The 19,409-nt window shown below is 44.7% G+C and overlaps 1 protein-coding gene across 2 annotated transcripts in view; it reads right to left on the reverse strand.

The window, feature by feature from the left end:
- The window catches only part of STAG2 (STAG2 cohesin complex component), a 230,982-nt gene extending 213,460 nt beyond the window's left edge, over positions 1 to 17,522 (reverse strand). Inside the window, exon 1 of one of the 2 annotated variants that reach the window (XM_088478188.1) lies at positions 17,278 to 17,522. The gene's annotated coding sequence lies outside the window, so the exon portion shown is untranslated. Of the gene's footprint in view, positions 1 to 16,759; positions 16,937 to 17,277 lie in introns of those variants that run through there. The other variant, XM_088478189.1, reaches the window with a different exon arrangement.
- Between the last annotated feature and the right edge of the window lie 1,887 nt (positions 17,523 to 19,409).

Here is a 19,409-nt window from a genome sequence, read left to right on the forward strand (position 1 = left end):
GGAGTGTGGGAGAAAACCGGAGTACCCGGAGGAAACCCACGCAAGCACAGGGAGAATATACAAACTCCACACAGGTAGGGCCGTAGTGGGAATCAAACCTATGACCTCATTGCTGTGATGCAGTAACGCTAACCATTACACAGTCTGTGCTGCCCATTTATCAGAAACACTACAATTATAATGGCATGTGAGTAACACTTTCTACAATGTAATACTCTGGAAATGGTTAACCTCAACATGCTTATACGGTCACAGATTCACAACTAAAGAAACTATAATTTTGCCTTAAATCCCATCATCATCATAAAAAAAAAAAAAAGCCTTAAAAGAACTGAGTAAAAGACACATCACTCATCTCAAACCAGTAGACAAGGGAGGAGGCAATGGACAAAAAAAAAAAAAAAAAAAGGAAGGATTATGAACAGGAGGCTATGAGATTACTTTCAGATGCAGAGATGTATAAAAAAAATGTAAAAATGATCCAACCCAAGAATTCTAGGGAATACTAACAATTGGAAAAAGGAGTACAAAAAGGGAATTATAACAAAATTGACTACATTCATGAAGAACATCAAAGAATCCCCACTGTCTACAATCTCCCAAAATTGCACAAGCAGAAAAAGAAGCCGCAGGGGAAGACCTATAACCTCTGGGAAAAAAAAATTGTTGACATCAAACCTCTCTAAGCATTTGGGTTTTTTTTTTTTTTTTTTTTAACAAAACGTTGAAGGAAAAACCATTTGTTTCTTAAAAGACACCACCAGCATCCTACAGAAGATAAACAATGTCGAATGGAAAGAAACATATATCCTATGTATCAGCAACATAAAATCGCTCTATAGAGTTATAGATCATGAAGCTGGGTGTCAAGCATCACGTCATTTCCTTTCCACTCTGAGATATCAAAAAAAAAAAAAATTAAAAAAAAAAAAACTTTGGATGCATATATTCAACACCTTGGCGCATTATATTACATACACACAGTACCAGTCAAAAGTTTGGACACACCTTCTCATTCAATGGTTTTTGTTTAGTTAAATTATTGTCAACATAGTACATTAGTACGGAAGACATCAAAACTATGAAAAAACACATATGGAATTATGTTGTAATAAAAAAAAAAAAAAAAAGTGTTAAACAAATCAAAATAGGTTTTATATTTTAGATTCCTCAAAGTAGCCCCCTTTTGCTTTGATGACAGCTTTGCACAATCTTAGCATTCTCTCAAACAGCTTCATGAGGTAGTCTCCTGGAATTGTTTTGAATTAACAGGTGTGCCTTGTCAAGAGTCAATCTGTGGAATTACTTGCCTTCTTAATGTGTTTGCGGCCATCAGTTGTGTTGTGCAGAGGTAGGGTTACAGTGGACACCACTATTTGACTACTGTTGTAATCCATATTATAGCACCAACCACTCAACTCAGTACAGAGAAACGACAGTCCATCATTACTTTAAGACATGAAGGTCAGACCATACGGACAATTTCAAGAACTTTGAATGTATCCTCAAGTGCAGTTGCAAAAATCATCAAACGCTATGATGAAACTGGTTCTCATGAGGACAGCCCCAGGAAAGGAAGACCAAGAGTTACCTCTGCTGCAGAGGATAAGTTCATTAGAGTTACCAGCCTCAGAAACCACTACATAACAGCACCTCAGATTAGAGATCACAAAGTCTTCACAGAGTTCAAGTAGCAGACAAATCTCAACATCAACTGTTCAGAGGAGAGTGCGTGAATCAGGCCTTCATGGTCGTATTGCTGCAAAGAAGCCACTACTGAGGATGAACAACAAGATGAAGAGAAGTGTTTGGGCCAAGAAACACAAGGAATGGACATTAGACCAGTGGAAATCTGTACTTTGGCCTGATGAGTCCAAATTTGAGATGTTTGGTTCCAACCGCTGTGTCTTTGTGAAATGCATAGAAATTGAGCAGATGGTTTCTGCATGTATGGTTCCCACTGTGAAGCATGGAGGAGGTGGTGTGGGGGTGCTTTGCTGGCGATTTATTAAAAATTCAAGGCACACTTAACCAACATGGCTACCACAGCATTCTGCAGCGCCATGCCATCCCATCTGGTTTGCGCTTACTGGGAACATCATTTGTTTTTCAAAAGACAATGACCCCAAACACACCTCCAGGCTATGCAAGGGCTATTTGACCAAGAAAGAAAGTGATGGAGTGCTGCGTCAGATGACCTGGCCTCCACAATCACCTGACCTAAACCCAATTGAGCTGGTTTGGGATGAGTTGGACCGCAGAGTGAAGGAAAAGCAGCCAACAAGAGCTCAGCACTTCTGGGAACTCCTTCAAGACTGTTGGAAAACCATTCCAGGAGATTACCTCATGAAGCTGATTGAGAGATTGCCAAGAGTGTGCAAAGCTGTCATCCAAGCAAAAGGGGGCTCTTTTGAGGAACCTAGAACATAAAACATTTTGACTTAACACTGTTTACAACATAATTCTATGGGCGGAATTCAATTGATTCCTGCCCCCATCGCGTCCGACAGAGCTATTCAATTCTTGCTCCTGTCGGGCACGATCAGCTGACAGCGCTACATTTCAGCTCGCAGCTCCAGGGGTGTGAGAGCTGAAATGTGCGAAAAGTGGCATGTTTGGGCGCCCAAACATCACTTTTCGTGATCGCGCCCAGCACTTTGGTCGAGTTTAGCTGCTTTACACGGCTAAACCCAACCACTTTGGGCATGATCAGCACGAAAATCTGGAACAATTGCATAGTGGCCCGCGATCTCCTGTCACTTTAGACGGGAGATGCGGGCCGCAAAAAAAACAAATTGAATTCCGCCCAATATGTGGTCTTTCATAGTTTTGAGGTCTTCAGTATTAATCTACTATGTTGAAAATAATTTAAATAAACAAAAACCATTGAAAGAGAAGAAGGTGTGTCCAAACTTTTGACTGGTACTGTATAATATATATTATATATACATGCACACACACACACACACACACACACACACACACATATACCCACTACTGTTAAAAAGTTGTGGGTCACTTAGAATTTCCTTATTTTTGAAAGAAATGCACTGTTTTATCCAGATGAAGAGAACTTTAAATTAAACAGAAATACACTCTATACATTGTTAATGTGGTAAATGACTATACTAGCTGTAAACATCTGGCTTTTTAAAGGAATATCTACATAGGTGTATAGAGGCCCATTTCCAGCAACCATCACTCCAGTGTTCCAATGGTGTTTGCTAAGCGCGTTAGAAGACTAATGGATGATTAGAAAACCCTTGTGCAATTATGTTAACAGAGCTGAAAACGGGTCTGCTCGTTAGAGAAGCTATAAAACTGGCCTTCCTTTGAGCTAGTTGAGTATCTGGAGCATCACATTTGTGGGTTCGATTATACTCTAGAAATGGCCAGAAAAAGAGAACTTTCATGTGAAACTCGACAGTCTTTTCTTGTTCTTAGAAATTAAGGCTATTCCATGTGAGAAATTGCCAAGAAACTGAACATTTCCTATAACGGTGTATACTACTCCCTTTCAGAGAACACCACAAACAGCTTCTAACCAGAGTAAAAAGAGAAGTGGGAGGCCCCGATGCACAACTGTGCAAGAAGAAAAGTACATTAGAGCCTCTAGTTTGAGAAATAGACACCTCACAAGTCCTCAACTGGCAGCTTCATTAAATGGTACCCACAAAAAGCCAGTGTCAACGTCTACAAGGAAGAGGCGACTCCGGGGTGCTGGCCTTCTAGGCAGAGTGGCAAAGTAAAAACCATATCTGAGACTGTCTGTCACAATCGGATGCAAATGTTCCTCTGTGGAGGATGGTAAGCCAGGGGGTTCGGGTGACCTGGGAAGTGACTGGACTAGGTCTCCTAGTTGCGACCGAACACAGGTTTGGCTAGACCTGAAAAGAGGCGCGGAGTCTAACTCACTTGGTGGTTTTCTCCAGTGACCCCTCCAATTGGGATTTGGTTTTCCGCTGCACCAAGTGAGCAGGTCGCGACCCTCTGGACAGGTACCTGGGAATGGCAGAAGACCGGAAACTATATTTAACTAAGCAAATGCTAGAGCACAGGAGGTAAACTGGATGCTTAGATATTGAAACGCTGTTTAGGGATCCTAATCACAGGCTAGCATAGGAATACTGGAAAGTGTACTGAGAATCACTAAGAAATCCAAGTGCTGATTGCACAGAAAAACAGAGGCATATATTGGGAATAGCTAGATATGTTTAGAGCTGATTTGCAGAGACAAGACACAGAGCAAAGAACACCAACATGCACTGGAAAGCTATAAATGTAGGTGTTGACTGCACAAACAAGACACAGAGAGAAGTGGATACAGGCACATGTAGTAATCCCAGTCGCAGGCTAGCTTGGAAACACAGGAAAATGTACAGGAACTGCATCAGATTCTGGAGCTGATAAACACAGTAAAACACAGAGGGAAGGCAGGAATAAACTGGGGAAGCTAGTAATGCTGGTACTGGACAAAGGCAATTACTAGGAGAGTGCTGGAGGTCCAGCTGTGAGCTAATTAGTACTAGCAGGTAATCTGACACCTCAGTGATACAGGGTAATAGCCACAGGAAAGCTGCAATTGAATTAGCAGCACATATACAAAGACACACAGGGAAGGGACATGAAATACTGAAGTACTGTGAGAAAGCTAAAGTTTCAGAGTAAGGGTTAGCATGGAAGCTAATACAGGAAACTGGAAAACTGTGAGCACGCTGAAGCAACACGCTGAAGGATTTAGCACAGAGCAACAGTGGGAGTAACACAGGCACTTGGAATAACAAAGTTGAACAGCATCTTCCTGTAGTTCTGGGGGCGGATTTATACCCAGGGGTAGCAGATTATTGGAGCACAGCGTCAGCTGACTGAGATCATGCTACCATTGGTTAGGAGGACTGTCACATGAGAGGAACTGTCATGGCGGCGCCCATGATGGGAATTCCGATACCCAAAACACACAGCCGACCATGGAAGTCCGCAAAAGCACCTAAGGTAGAATACTCAGCATCTCACCCCTCACTGCTCCAGGCGTCTGACCACAAGGAAGTCAGGGGAAGCCGGCACGGAGGTAAGAGATAGCCGATCCTAGGCTGAACCCTGACACTGTCCAATAAAAGGAAAAGATTAATATGGGCAAAAGAACACAGACATTGGACAGAGGAAGATTGGAAAAAAGTGTTATGGACAGAGGAATCGAAGTTTGAGGTGTTTGGATCACACAGAAGAACATTTGTGAGACGCAGAACAAGTGAAAAAGATGCTGGAAGAGTGCCTGACGCTATCTGTCAAGCATGGGGCTGCTTTGGTGCTGGTAAAGTGAGAGATTTGTACAAGGTAAAAGGGATTTTGAATAAGGAAGGCTATCACTACATTTTGCAAAACCATGCCATACCCTGTGGACAGCGCTTGATTGGAGCCAATTTCCTCCTCCAACAGGACAATGACCCAAAGCACACCTCCAAATTATGCAAGAGCTATTTAGGGAAGAAGCAGGCAGCTGGTATTCGGTCTGTAATGGAGTGGCCAGCGCAGTCACCAGATCTCAACCCCATTGAGCTGTTGTGGGAGCAGCTTGACCGAATGGTACGCAGGAAGTGCCCATTAAGCCAATCCAATTTGTGGGAGCTGCTTCAGGAAGAGTGGGGTGAAATTTCTTCAGACTACCTCAACAAATTAACATCTAAAATTCCAAAAGTCTACAATGATGTAATTGCTTCAAAAGGAGCATTCTTTGACGAACCAAAGTTTGAAGGACAAATTATTTCAAATAATCATTATTTCTAACCTTGCCAATGTCTTGACTATATGTTCTATTCATTTTGCAACTTATTTGATAAATAAAAGTCAGTTTTCATGTAAAACACAAAATTGTCTGGGTGACCCCAAACTTTTGAGCATATAACATCATTGGTTTAGCCGACACCCATAAGATTACGGGGGTTCAAATGGGAACACAATGTTTACATAACTATCTGCTTATACAGTTGGAGTATTTATCTGATTGGCACTGTTCCATACACATTCTATAGTGTCTGTGTGTGTCCGTTTGTCAGGGCATAAGACATAGTAACATGCATTTCAAATCATCAGCCAGAGAATACTCATCGTAAATGTCCCTTTCCAATGCATAACGCCCGACAGCAACCGCTTCGTTATTCAAACACCTTCATCATGAGCATAATACAAATTGCCCCCACAACAGGCTATATAACCGCATGTCAATCAGCACAACAAAACACACCTGCAACCATACCAGTCCCATAACACCATGTAAAGGCGGAAGTGATGCCCCACATCAATCCATCCTCGGCACCATGGTGATACTAAACAAGAGGCCGGGCATACAGCAAATAATAGCAGCGCACTGAACAGGGGCTGAAGTAGCTTCCTGCAGCGGGACCTGCCCATCGGTACCATGGTGACAGCAAACAAATAACTCGGAGTGCAGTCCATGTTAACAACGGTTAACCAAGAGACAATCCAAACAAAGGGCTCGATTCTATTCTGCGCAAAGTGAACAGCGCCGGGAATGGGCTCCCGGAGCTATTCAATTCGGCGCTCTGCTAAGCCCGACTAAGGATTTCTTCTCGCACCCCTCTGGAGACCAAAGCAGAAATCCGACAAAAGTCCAGGCACGAGGCTGTTTTCGCACCAGGATGTTAGGTCGGGGAATGGCCGTTCTCGTGCCTTAAACAGAGTGTTTAGTCGCGAGAACGGGCATTCTCCGACTAAACACCACGCAGAATTTAATTCCAACCAATCAACTAATTGGATGGTTGGACAGAAAATCTTTTACGTGTGTACCCGGCTTTAGGATGACAGGTAAGCACAATTTACCTCACTGTACTTTACTAGATCTTTTTCTGTACTTCACAATAACAAACTAAAACTTGGGGTGCCGTGAAAACAATGCTGATACTCTATAGCGCCAGGATTCAAAAAAGTTTGGGAACCACTGATTTAGACCATTTGGTGATACTGTATTTAAGCAGTTAATCCAGTAGAACTCCCCTTGAAGTAACTTGTTACGATCACTGCCTCTCCTAAGCGGAAGAATATGGTCAATAGGTACAAAACGATATTCCCTCAAAGTTTGTTCACACAAAGCAAAATGTTTAGCAACAGGTGGCTCCATTGCTTGCATAACTTTCATAATCGACGAGCGATGCATCGCGATCCTCTCTTTCAGCAATCTGATAGTCTTACCCACATATAACAACTGACACAGGCACTTGATGAGGGAATCGGTATGATTTACCGCCGGACCCCTGCCAGACGGTTCAAATCCCAACAAGGAAGAAAATCCTGATCGACCCCAGATAAGTATTCACTAACCTATTCTACCCCCTAACCCTCCCCTAGGGGTGCCTAACCCTAACCATCCACCCCCCGTGGCCTAAACCTAACCACCCCCTTCCCCGCCGCCTAAACCTAAGTCCCCCGGGGGGGTTCCTAACCCTAAATCCCCCCCGGGAGCCCCTAACCTAACCACCTCCCCTCCCTATGGCTGTCCACGCTCGGCACCCAGCAGCACTTCGATCGGAATGCCGGCGTCGGTAAAGTGGCAGGCGTCTAGATTTAGACGCCTGTCATTTAACCCTCACCGGGATTAAGCAGTCGGGAACGGCTGTCGGGATTAGGTCCGCCGGCTTCCCAACTAAATACCCTTGATGAGATGTATGACATATCGACTATCACATTTCAAATGATATCTGATTTCATATTTAACATTATTGGCTCAGATATAATTTCAACTGTGATTTTATATATACACACATACACACACACCCACACATATATACACACACACACACACACACATAGCGGGAATAGTGCGGCACTCAAGGCATAAAAGAATTCCAAGTCCAGGCAGAGATATACATACACACACACACACACACACACACACACACACACACACACAGTCAGGTGCATAAATATTGGGACATTGACAGAATTTTCAGATTTTGGCCTCTATTCACCACCACAATGGCTTTGAAGTTAAACAAACAAGATGTGCTTTAACTGCAGACTTTCAGATTTAATTTGAGGGTAATTACATCCAAATCAGGTAAACGGTGTATGAATTTCAACGGTTTCTATATGTGCCTCCCACTTTTTAAAGGGGCCAAATGTAATGGGACAAACTAAACAATCCTAAATCTAACTTTCACTTTTTAATACTTTGCTGCAAATCCTTTGCAGGCAATTACAGCCTGAAGTCTGGAACGCATAGACATCACCAGACCCTGAGTTTCATCCCTGGCGATGCTCTGCCAGGCCTCTACTGCAAATGTCTTCAGTTCCTGCTTGTTCTTGGGGCATTTTCCCTTCAGTTTTGTCTTCATCAAGTGAAATGCATGCTCAATCGGATTCAGGTCAGGGGATTGACTTGGCCATTGCATAACATTCCACTTTTTAGCCTTAAAAAACTCTTTGGTTGCTTCAGGTCATTGTCCATCTGCACTGTGAAGCGCCGCCCAATGAGTTCTGAAGCATTTGACTGAATATGAGCATATAATATTGCCCGAAACACTTCAGAATTCATTCTGCTGCTTTTGTCAGCAGTCACATCATCAATAAATACAAGGGAGCCAGTTCCATTGGCAGCCATACATGCCCACACCATGACACTACCACCACCATGCTTCACTGATGAGGTGGTATGTTTTGGATCATGAGCAGTTCCTTTCCTTCTCCATACTCTTCTCTTCCCATCACTCTTGTACAAGTTGATCTTTGTCTCATCTGTCCATAGGATGTTGTTCCAGAACTGTAATGGCTTTTTTAGATGTTGTTTGGCAAATTCTAATCTGGTCTTCCTGTTTTTGTGGCTCACCAATGGTTTACATCTTGTGGTGAACCCTCTATATTCGTCTTCTCTTGATTGTTGACTTTGACACATATACACCTACCTCCTGGAGAGTGTTCTTGATTTGGCCAACTGTTGTGAAGGGGTTTTTCTTCACCAAGGAAATGATTCTTCTGTCATCCACCACAGTTGTTTCCCGTGGTCTTCCGGGTCTTTTGGTGTTGCTGAGCTCTCCGGTGCGTTCTTTCTTTTTAAGAATGTTCCAAACAGTTGATTTGGCCACACCTAATGTTTTTGCTATCTCTCTGATGGGTTTGTTTTGATTTTTCAGCCTAATGATGGCTTGCTTCACTGATAGTTTCAGCTCTTTGGATCTCATATTGAGAGTCGACAGCAACTGATTCCAAATGCAAATGTCACACCTAGAATCAACTCCAGACCTTTTACCGGCTTAATTGATAATGAAATAACGAGGGAATAGCCCACACCTGTCCATGAAATAGCTTTTGAGTTGATAGTCCCATTACTTTTGGCCCCTTAAAAAGTGGGAGGCACATATAGAAACTGCTGTAATTCCTACACCGTTCACCTGATTTGGATGTAATTACCCTCAAATTAAAACTGAAAGTCTGCAGTTAAAGCACATCTTGTTTGTTGCATTTCAAAGCCATTGAGGCCAAAATATGAAAATTCTGTCAATGCCCCAATATTTCTGCACCTAAGTGTGTGTGTGTGTGTATAAATATAGTTTGCAAATAAAAACAAAAAAAAAATATGTCCCAGCTTATGTGTGTATATATAAACACACACACATATATATATATATATATATATATATATATATATATATATATTTCACAACCAGTGACCGGCAAGGGAGGATGACGAAGAGGGATGACCCCGAAACGTTGATAAGCTGATGCAGTAAAACTTTTTTCATCAAAATCCTGATAGTGCCGCTTCATTGCAAAAGGAGATACATAGATAGATATATTTCCACATGTATGAACCCTGGGCCTGATTCAGACCCGGTCGCAAGCGCTGAGCGCTCGCAACCGGGTCGATGGTGGCCCACAGTGCATGTGCATGACGGAGCCGTGATGTGATGTCAGTGGAGAGATTCCGGCTCTGTTAGTGCTGTGATAAGTATTGCTGCAACACCCCTTCAGAGGGCGGAATTCAATTGTTTCCAGCCCCCTTTCGCACCCGATAGAGCTATTCAATTGTTGCTCCTATCAGATGCGGTCAGCTGCAAGTACACCATTACAGCTCGCACCCCCCAAGGGGTGCGAGCTGAAATGGACGATAAGTGACCCGTTTGGGTGCCCAAACAGTACTTTACACGATCGCGTCCAGCACTTTGGTTGCACGCTAAAACAATTGAATACCACCCAGACAGTCCTGTAATGTAGCAGATGCACTCTCCACCACAAGCCCCCATCATAATTGAAATGGAAATTGGGCACACATTCCAAAAAAACAGAGAAGTAATTTTAACATCCATGTAGATCAGTAAACAAAAATTTTTTAAAAATTAGGTCAATAGACTATATGAAACATCTGTGTAGTGTGCGAACAGCTGAAATAGCATTTCTCATACAGACTGTCTTTAATATTATGTTGGAAGACCTTATAGTGTGGTTAAAATGCTAAAACAGAGACATTGGACTAGGTTTTAAGCAATATTGTGCAAATGTCAGTTAGGGGGCGATTCAATTCAGCGCTAAGCTAGAAAGCAGCCTCGCGGCAGGCACTTTAATCAGATTTCTCCTCACACTATCAGGAGGGTGCGAGGAGAAATCATTAGTCAGACTACATAGCGCAGTCAATTGAATAGCTCTGGGAATTCCTTCCCGACGCTATTCAATTCATGCTGAATTCCCCCTTTTGCCATTTCTGTATAGTTACTTGTTTACTTCATCATATATTAATATTTTCTATTTAGGAGAGTTTCTGTTTTAAAGGTTAACACTTGCATATCTGCTGCCATAGATGATGTTGTGGCACCTGGTAGCAACTTGTGGTAAAGCTCAGATGTACAATAGGAAACAGCACACTCTAGAATTGAGGTTATAACATACTACAAAAGTTGATGTAGCCTATATACGGACATGCCCAACATTAAATAATAATTTATTTATAGAACGCTTTTCTCCAGCAAAACTCAAAATCGCTTTACAAGCATCAAAAACAAAGCACAGATTTTTAGTATTTCAGCAAGAAGAAAAACCAAAAAGCATACTGAACAGAACAGGAACAATGAACTTAATGCAGGGTTGGTGTAGTCATTTTAGGTAATAAATTCCACAGGTTACATAACCCATGAAAGGGTTATGAGGCACCATTTTTAGGCACACAATACATACAGTGCATCCAGAAAGTATTCACAACACTTCACTTTTTCCACATTTTGTTATGTTACAGCCTTATTCCAAATTGGCATAAATTAATTTTTGTCCTCAAAATTCTACACACAATGGGGGAGATGTACGAAGCCCAGATGCGGTATCAGCGCACGTTGTGCGCTGATACCGCTTATCCCCGATGTATGATCGGGGGTCTGGGCGGTAAATGACAGGGGCGCTATGCGCCCTTGTCATTATCGGCGCTGCTATCTACAAGATAGCAGCCTCGAGCGGCAGGGCCATGTATGAACGGTCATAACGCATGACCGTTCAGCCGGCTGTAGCTGTCGTTATCGACAGCTACAGCCTAGCACTAGCCTATCCCCACAGCAGGGACAGCGCTGTCCCTGCTGCGGTGGCTGCCGGCTCCATGCGGGAATCTCGCGATACTTGCGAGATCCCGCGCATGCTCAGTGGAGCCGGCCGGGAAGAGAGACAGCGCATCAGCACTAGTCTGATGCGCTGCTGTCTCTAACGGATAGCGCTGGAGGGGGGAGTTAACGCTCCCCCTCTGCGGCCGATGAGATGTTCTTACATCTCATCGGTAGTGCTTCCTGCTTCGCCTCGGTAAAGAGGCGAAGCGGGAAGCGTTATAGAAGCACGATACGTGCCGCTATAATACATCTACCCCAATACTCCATAATGACAACATGTAAAAAGTTATTTTGAGATTTTTGCAAATTTAAGAAAAAAAAAAAAAAAACTAAAAATCACATGTACATAAGTATCCACAGCCTTTGCCATGAAGCTCAAAATTGAGCTCAGGTGCATCCTGTTTCCACTGATCAGCCTTGAGATCTTCCTACAGCTTAATTGGAGACCATCTGTGGTAAATTCAGTTGATTGGACATGATTTTGAAAGGCATACACCTGTCTATCTAAGGTCCCACACTTGACAATGCATGTCAGAGCACAAACCAAGCATGAAGTCCAAGGAATTGTGTATAGACCTCCGAGACAGGATTGTCTCGAGGCACAAATCTGGGGAAGGGTACAGAGAAATATCTGCAACTTTGAAGGTCCCAATGAGCACAGTGGCCTCCATCATCCGTAAATGGAAGAAGTTTGGAACCACCTTCGGACTCTTCCTAGAGTTGGCCGGCCGTCTAACCTGAGCGATCAGGGGAGAAGGGCCCTAGTCAGGGGGGTGACCAAGAACCCGATGGTCACTATGTCAGAGCTACAGAATTCCTCTGTGGAGAGAGGAGAACCTTCCAGAAGGACAACCATCTCTGCAGCAATCCCCCAATCAGGCCTGTAAATTAGAGTGGCCAGATGGAAGCTACTCCTTAGTAAAAAAAAACACATGGCAGTCTGTCCGGAATTTGACAAAATGCACCTGAAAAACTCTCAGATCATGAGAAACAAAATTATCTAGTCTGATGAGACAAAGATTGAACTCTTTGGCGTGAATGCCAGGCGTTATATTTGGAGGAAACCAGACACCGCTCATCACCAGGCCAATTCCCATCCCTACAGTGAAGCATGGTGGTGGCAGCATCATGCTGTGTAGCGTTCCCGCTAGGCTGTTTTAGCGGGGCGCGGCGCCCTGCCTTCTTTCTGGAAGGCAAAAGGCGCCCTGCCCTAACAGCCTGCGGGGACTGTCTTCACCCGCGGGTCGCAGTGTCCCGCGGGTGAAGAAATGAGCGGTGACCCGGTCACCGCCAGAGAATAGACGCCGGGCGCATGCACACACATATATACTAGGTTTCATTTTGTGTTGGGAGCCAAGTAACCTACCAGTATATTTTTGGAGTGTGGGAGGAAACTGGAGTACCCGGAGGAAACCCACGCACAGGGAGAATATACAAACTCCACACAGGTAGGGCTGTAGTGGGAATCGAACCCATTACCTGAGTGCCATGAGGCAGCAATGCTAACCATTACACCGTCTGTGCTGCCCATTATGGGGTATTGTGTGTAGAATTTTGAGGACAAAAATGAATTTATGCCATTTTGGAATAAGGCTGTAACATAACAAAATGTGGAAAAAGTGAAGTGCTGTGAATATTTTCTGGATGCACTGTAGGTTACCCGTTTAACATAACCCCAAAAATAATGCTGGCCACACACATAGCGATATTTTACCCGACCTGGCCGATTCCGACACACTGGAACAACAGATCGTGTAAAATATGACCAAATCCTGAGTAAATAGTGAGTCCCCACTCACGATCACGATGCGATGCGCGTCCCCCGCTGGTCGCACATCACATCGTCAGATCTGCCGTGCAGTAGGGCAGATCTGAAAATCTAGGAGGAGATGCATTGTGAAAGTCTGACTGCAGGAGAGATCGTTTGAAGATTGGACACCAAATTGTAAGCAGATCGTGTGGAGAGCTTCCGGGGGAAAGTTTCAAGGGAAATCGTACACATCGGCTGAGCGTGTGCAGATCGCCATGTGTGTGGCCACCTTAAAGGTGCATACACACAGTCAGATTTGTCAGGTGTCAGATGAACGATTGAACGATCTGACCAACGATATGAACTACAAACGATTTTTGACAGCATTAAAATAAATGGAATCATCCAAGTCTGACTGCAAATACATCAGATGTTAGATACAGTTATCTGACAAGCGGGAACTCGCATCGTTCCATCTGACAAACATGTCAGATATATCAGATTTTCCTTCAGGTGTGAACGATTGAATGATTTTAAAAATCATTATTGTTCAGATCTGAAGAAAAATCTGACCGTGTATATGCACCATTTAAGTCTGGATGCAGGAGAGATTGTATGAAGATTGGACCAGTTTCTTTCAACTTCATATACAAAATGTTTTTCTGTATTAAACATGGGAAATATTTATTAAAAATTTACTTGTAATCACTTTGAAGAAAAATAGTTCACTTTGTCCTGTATTACTCGCTGCATTTAGAAAGCAGCACTACTAAGCAAGAAAAGAAATGTGTAAACTCAGCAGGCAGAAATGCAATGCTTCAGCATACCAAAGCCGTCACACTGGAGGCAGCACAGACAGGTTTACATGGAAGAGGGACAACTTGTAACCACACCCTCCGCACCCAACCAGCCAATTAGAGGCCACAGGAGAGGAGGGTGTCAGGGAAGAGGCCCTGATGGTGGCGTGACGCAGTTAGGTAACCCGCTCCCTCCCCTCCCCCCTCTGACAACATTGGTCAGCTGCAAGCAGCACAACACGGGGAATGGGAGGGGGCTATTTAATTGTATTCATAACCCAAGAGCAATCAAAATGAGAAGGCTATAAATACAGTAACATATGGCGTGTCAGCTGCACCTGTGTTTCACAACACAAACATACTCCATCAAGTTGCACGGAGACAAACCTGTGATCTAGTTACACACAATAATAAAATAAAAAAGCATCCATAAAAGCCAAGTGCAAGCAGGCACAAGCCGCACGGGAACAGTAGGCAAATAGCACTGGAGTGACTGGGGTGCTTTGTGTGCGGCGTCATCGGAGTTTATTAGGCGATTGGTAAAAGCAGTAACAAAAGGGAGGGTTGGGGGGGGAGAGCTGCTGCTACAGGCTGTAAACAGCAAGGTGTGGCTGCTCAGGAAGGGAGTCACCGAGGAGGCCTGCCCTGCACCCCATGACACCAAATAAGGGGGAGGTGGCTACAGGGAACTTTGGAAACCGTACAAGCCCCGCAGCAGCAGCAGCCACATGTATAGCAGAGGTGATCGCTCCCAGGCCCGGGTTCCAGTATCGTGTTTACATTTCATTCTAGCGTCTCCTACAACGCCGATGCAGCAACACCGCAATCCCGCTACTCATATTAGTAAACAAAAAAGCTGAACGTAGCAATTGTGAAACATGATACCGATATAACAAACATCCCGAGAGCCGGACAAGTTATCACATCTCTCAGCGACCCGCAGATGTGACAGCTGGTGCTATATGGATGGCGGTTATGCTCAGCACGTGTGTACATACACAGCTCCCTGTCACACTAGACACTACTATCATGGTGACCCACATACGCCCAGACCACATACACATGAGGTCAGGGAGCACCCAAGGTAATTAGATTTCCTTCTACCAAGTCTCTTCTCCACTGTGTTACCCGGGCTGAGTCACTGCCCCATACACCGATGATACCATTTACTATACATTATTACAGGTGCTCCCATTACCTCCCGCACCCCTTAGGGAGAGTAGTAGCATACGTACTGGTGGTACTCCAATCACACCCATATGCCATATATAGACAGGGATTATCATCATCATCAATATGGCGCCACAAGTGTTCCACAGCGCCTTACGAAGTACATAAACAAATTGTTGACAAGCGACTTACAGAACATGGACAATACAGGACATGGATAATATATATTGCTACATTAGCGACAATAACACCCAGATAAGCAACAGAGCATAAGCAACCAAGTGTTAGGTGCCCTAGTGGTGAGTAAGTAGAGGAAACGAAAGTTAGGAGAAGCACAAGAGGGCAGAGGGCCCTGCTCGTTAGAGCTTACATTCTAAAAGGATAGCGCCAGCATACTGGTGGTACTCCTATCACACCCATATGCCATATATAATGGCAGCATATAAACCGCAGTGCTCCCATTACCCCCACCTACCTAGTGCCATGTACAGACCAGGTTAGTGGCAGCATACAAATAGGGATGCTCCCATTACACCACCACACAGACAGGGATAGTGGCAGTATACATACTAGGGGTACTCCCCTCACAGCCCTATGCAGTGCACAGACAGGGATAGTGGCAGTATACATATTGTGGGTACTCCCCTCACATCCCTATGCAATGCACAGACAGGAATAGTGGCTCTATACATACCAGGGGTTCTCCCCTCACAGCCCAATGCCATGCACAGACAGGAATAGTGGCAGCATACATACTAGGGGTACTCCCCTCACAGCCCAATGCCATGCACAGACAGGAATAGTGGCAGTATACATACTAGGGGTACTCCCCTCACAGCCCAATGCAATGCACAGACAGGGATAGTGGCAGTATACATACTGTGGGTACTCCCCTCACAGCCCTATGCAATGCACAGACAGGAATAGTGGCAGTATACATACTGTGGGTACTCCCCTCACAGCCCAATGCCATGCACAGACAGGAATAGTGGCAGTATACATACTGTGGGTACTCCCCTCACAGCCCAATGCCATGCACAGACAGGAATAGTGGCAGTATACATACTGTGGGTACTCCCCTCACAGCCCAATGCCATGCACAGACAGGAATAGTGGCAGTATACATACTGTGAGTACTCCCCTCACAGCCCTATGCCATGCACAGACAGGAATAGTGGCAGTATACATACTGTGGGTACTCCCCTCACAGCCCAATGCCATGCACAGACAGGAATAGTGGCAGTATACATACTGTGGGTACTCCCCTCACAGCCCTATGCCATGCACAGACAGGAATAGTGGCAGTATACATACTGTGGGTACTCCCCTCACAGCCCTATGCCATGCACAGACAGGAATAGTGGCAGTATACATACTGGGGGTACTCCCCTCACAGCCCTATGCAATGCACAGACAGGAATAGTGGCAGTATACATACTGGGAGTGCTCACCCAGAGCTGGCTCCTGTGCTGATACCATTACCAGCAGCTACTGAATTTACCGTCCTCAGACAATATACGTTGTATCCTCCTCACACTCAGCCGCCCTGGAGGTGGGGACATTGGGGAGAATCACGGAGCCTGGTGCCCTGGCGCCAAAACAAACCCCGCACTCCGAGCATTGCCAGGCCGCCCCCCGGGTAATAGCTGCTTACAGCTCCCGCAACTCCGCACATACACATCCTATGTAACCGGCCGTGGACCAGCCCGCGGCTCGGGAGGAGAGGGAGGGCTGTGCGGGAAACCGGGCAGAACCCAGGAGGAAAGGCCGCGTCCTCCACACTCCCCCCTCCTCCTCCTCCCCCACCCCCGGCCGCCGCTTCCCTACTCAGGCCCAAGCACCATCTTGCCTCAGTGTCCCCACCGGGAAGGATGATGGATCGTAGAAAACACTTTGCAGCAACTCGGCTACCAGTAGCCAGGCCGCACGGGGAAACTTCCAACAGCGTGTCCGCCATTTTATAACTTACCGCGGCTCCTGCACAGCGCGCCTCCCGGGGGAGGGCCTCGTCCCGCCGGCTGCTATAATCCCAGGACAGGCTCGGTGTGTTGCTATGAGGCGAGGGACGTATGAGCGGTAAGGCCCGATCCCAAGTCCTCGGTCATAAAATAAATAAGAAGCGGTTCGGAGGCGGCTCAGGGTCGGCTCGAGTTGTTCGCTCCTCGGCAGCTCGAAGTCGAATGAGGCGCGCAGGCGCCACCTGGCGGTCACAAGGCGCCGGCTGACTCTTGCTGGGACACAGCGCCACCTGCCGCCCAGACCACGCTTTTGAGCCATTTAACCCTCCCGCGGCCAGAAAGAAGAGTGCAATACAATGTAGGCCGGTTACCTTACCAGCAATGGGTCTACTATTAAAGGCTTGAAATCTATTGTGACTCAACTTGATAAAGTTGTTTGTTTTTCATTTTCTATGGGGCATATTTACTAAGCAGCAGATTTACAAAACCTCATTTTTTACAGTATTTAGTCTGCTAGATTTAAAAGGGCAATTTTACTTAAATCAAACAAGCCTGATTTTGCATTTAATATTAATGCCCTTTTAAATCTAAATATAAAAAATACTGGTCGCAGCGAGGATAACAATTTTTAACATGATTAGTAATAATAAAATGTAAATTGAGTTCTCTAAACTTTCTTTATTGCTATACTACCTATTATGTTAAAAATATATTTATTGTATCATACGTGTTTATGGTGAAACTATAAAAACTAGAGACTGGTATAGAATGTGTTAAACACATACGTGCTCAAAACACTCCAGTTGAGTATTTGTATTGCCAGAGCCTCTAACTAAATAGTCATGTTTGTATGTCTGTGTGCGCGCATATTTTTATGTTCCTGTATATAAAGATGACATTGTCTTTTAAATGGAGCTGTGTTTTAAATATTCTTAATAACTTCTATTTGTTCTCACTTACGGGGGAATTCGTTTTATTGCAGCCGCAGCTCCTGTCTTAAGCTATGGGAGGTATTCAATTGTTTTTTGTGCATATCACTATCGCGGATGTTGCTCCTCAAATGCAGGGGTTTAGTCAGGGAAAGCGATGAATCCCATCTAAAGAGTTAAGGCGCCCAAAAGCCCTACTTTGGATGGATTTCTGCACGCACCTCAAGAGAATGCGAGCAGACATCCACGTGAAGTAATGGGTGCCCGCTGCACTTGCGCTTAGCAGCACAAACAATTCAATAGCTCCAGTCACTTTAGACGTGAGCTACGGATGACCTATACAATTAAATTCCTCCCTAATAATACTATAGTATCTACTAGAACCATAAGTGCTTCTTTTGTCCCATATAATATGGTGGTGACATTTATACTAGTGGTAGTACTTTAGGAAAACATTGGTCTCGATTCAATTCAGCACGATGCTGAATGGCCCTAGGAGGGAGCTCCCAATTCACTAAGCTGTTTGGTCCGACTAAAGGATTTCTTTTGTTTTCCGGCTAAGCTAGCAGCCAGCACTTTAGCCAGAGAATGCAGGTTTGCGCGATTAAACACCCATGTTAAGTCACGAGAACTGGCAATCGCCGACCACTGGCAACTGTCAGACCAAACAGCGCAGTAGATTGAATAGCTCCATTGACCCATGATTGTGCGGCAGAAAACTCAGAGTAAGCTCCTCTGGGGATAACTAAACCTGATCTGTAAAGTCTGGTGTAAGATGTTGTTGCCACATATAGCGATGTTTATACTTTATGTTTATCTACATGTTAATATAGAAAACAAAATACTGAAACATTCTGCAACATATAAACAAATAATGAATAGGGAATGGATAATCGTGTAACTCAGGTTGTTGCTGGTAGTTTGCTATTGATCCCGAGTTTATTGTTAAGTTCTTTTGTCTGTGAAGAGGCCATTGTACAGCGTTGCTGGGGACCCACCATGCCCAGTGTGGGATCTGCAGACAGGGCTGCAACAAGTTGCCCGGCGGATTACCACGTATTATACACCCCTAGCACCGTGCTAGCTCTCACAGCCGTGTCACACCCAGCCCCTGGCAGGGATAGGGTTAAGAGGAAAGAGAGTTTGATGGGGGAGATGGTCCCCACACATGCGCTCTCCTCCCTTTCTTTCCCTGTGGGGCCGGCTTGTGTACA

This window comes from Taudactylus pleione, unplaced genomic scaffold (assembly GCF_031769625.1).
Source record: "Taudactylus pleione unplaced genomic scaffold, aTauple2 ptg000211l, whole genome shotgun sequence".
Classification (NCBI taxonomy): Eukaryota; Metazoa; Chordata; class Amphibia; order Anura; family Myobatrachidae; genus Taudactylus; species Taudactylus pleione.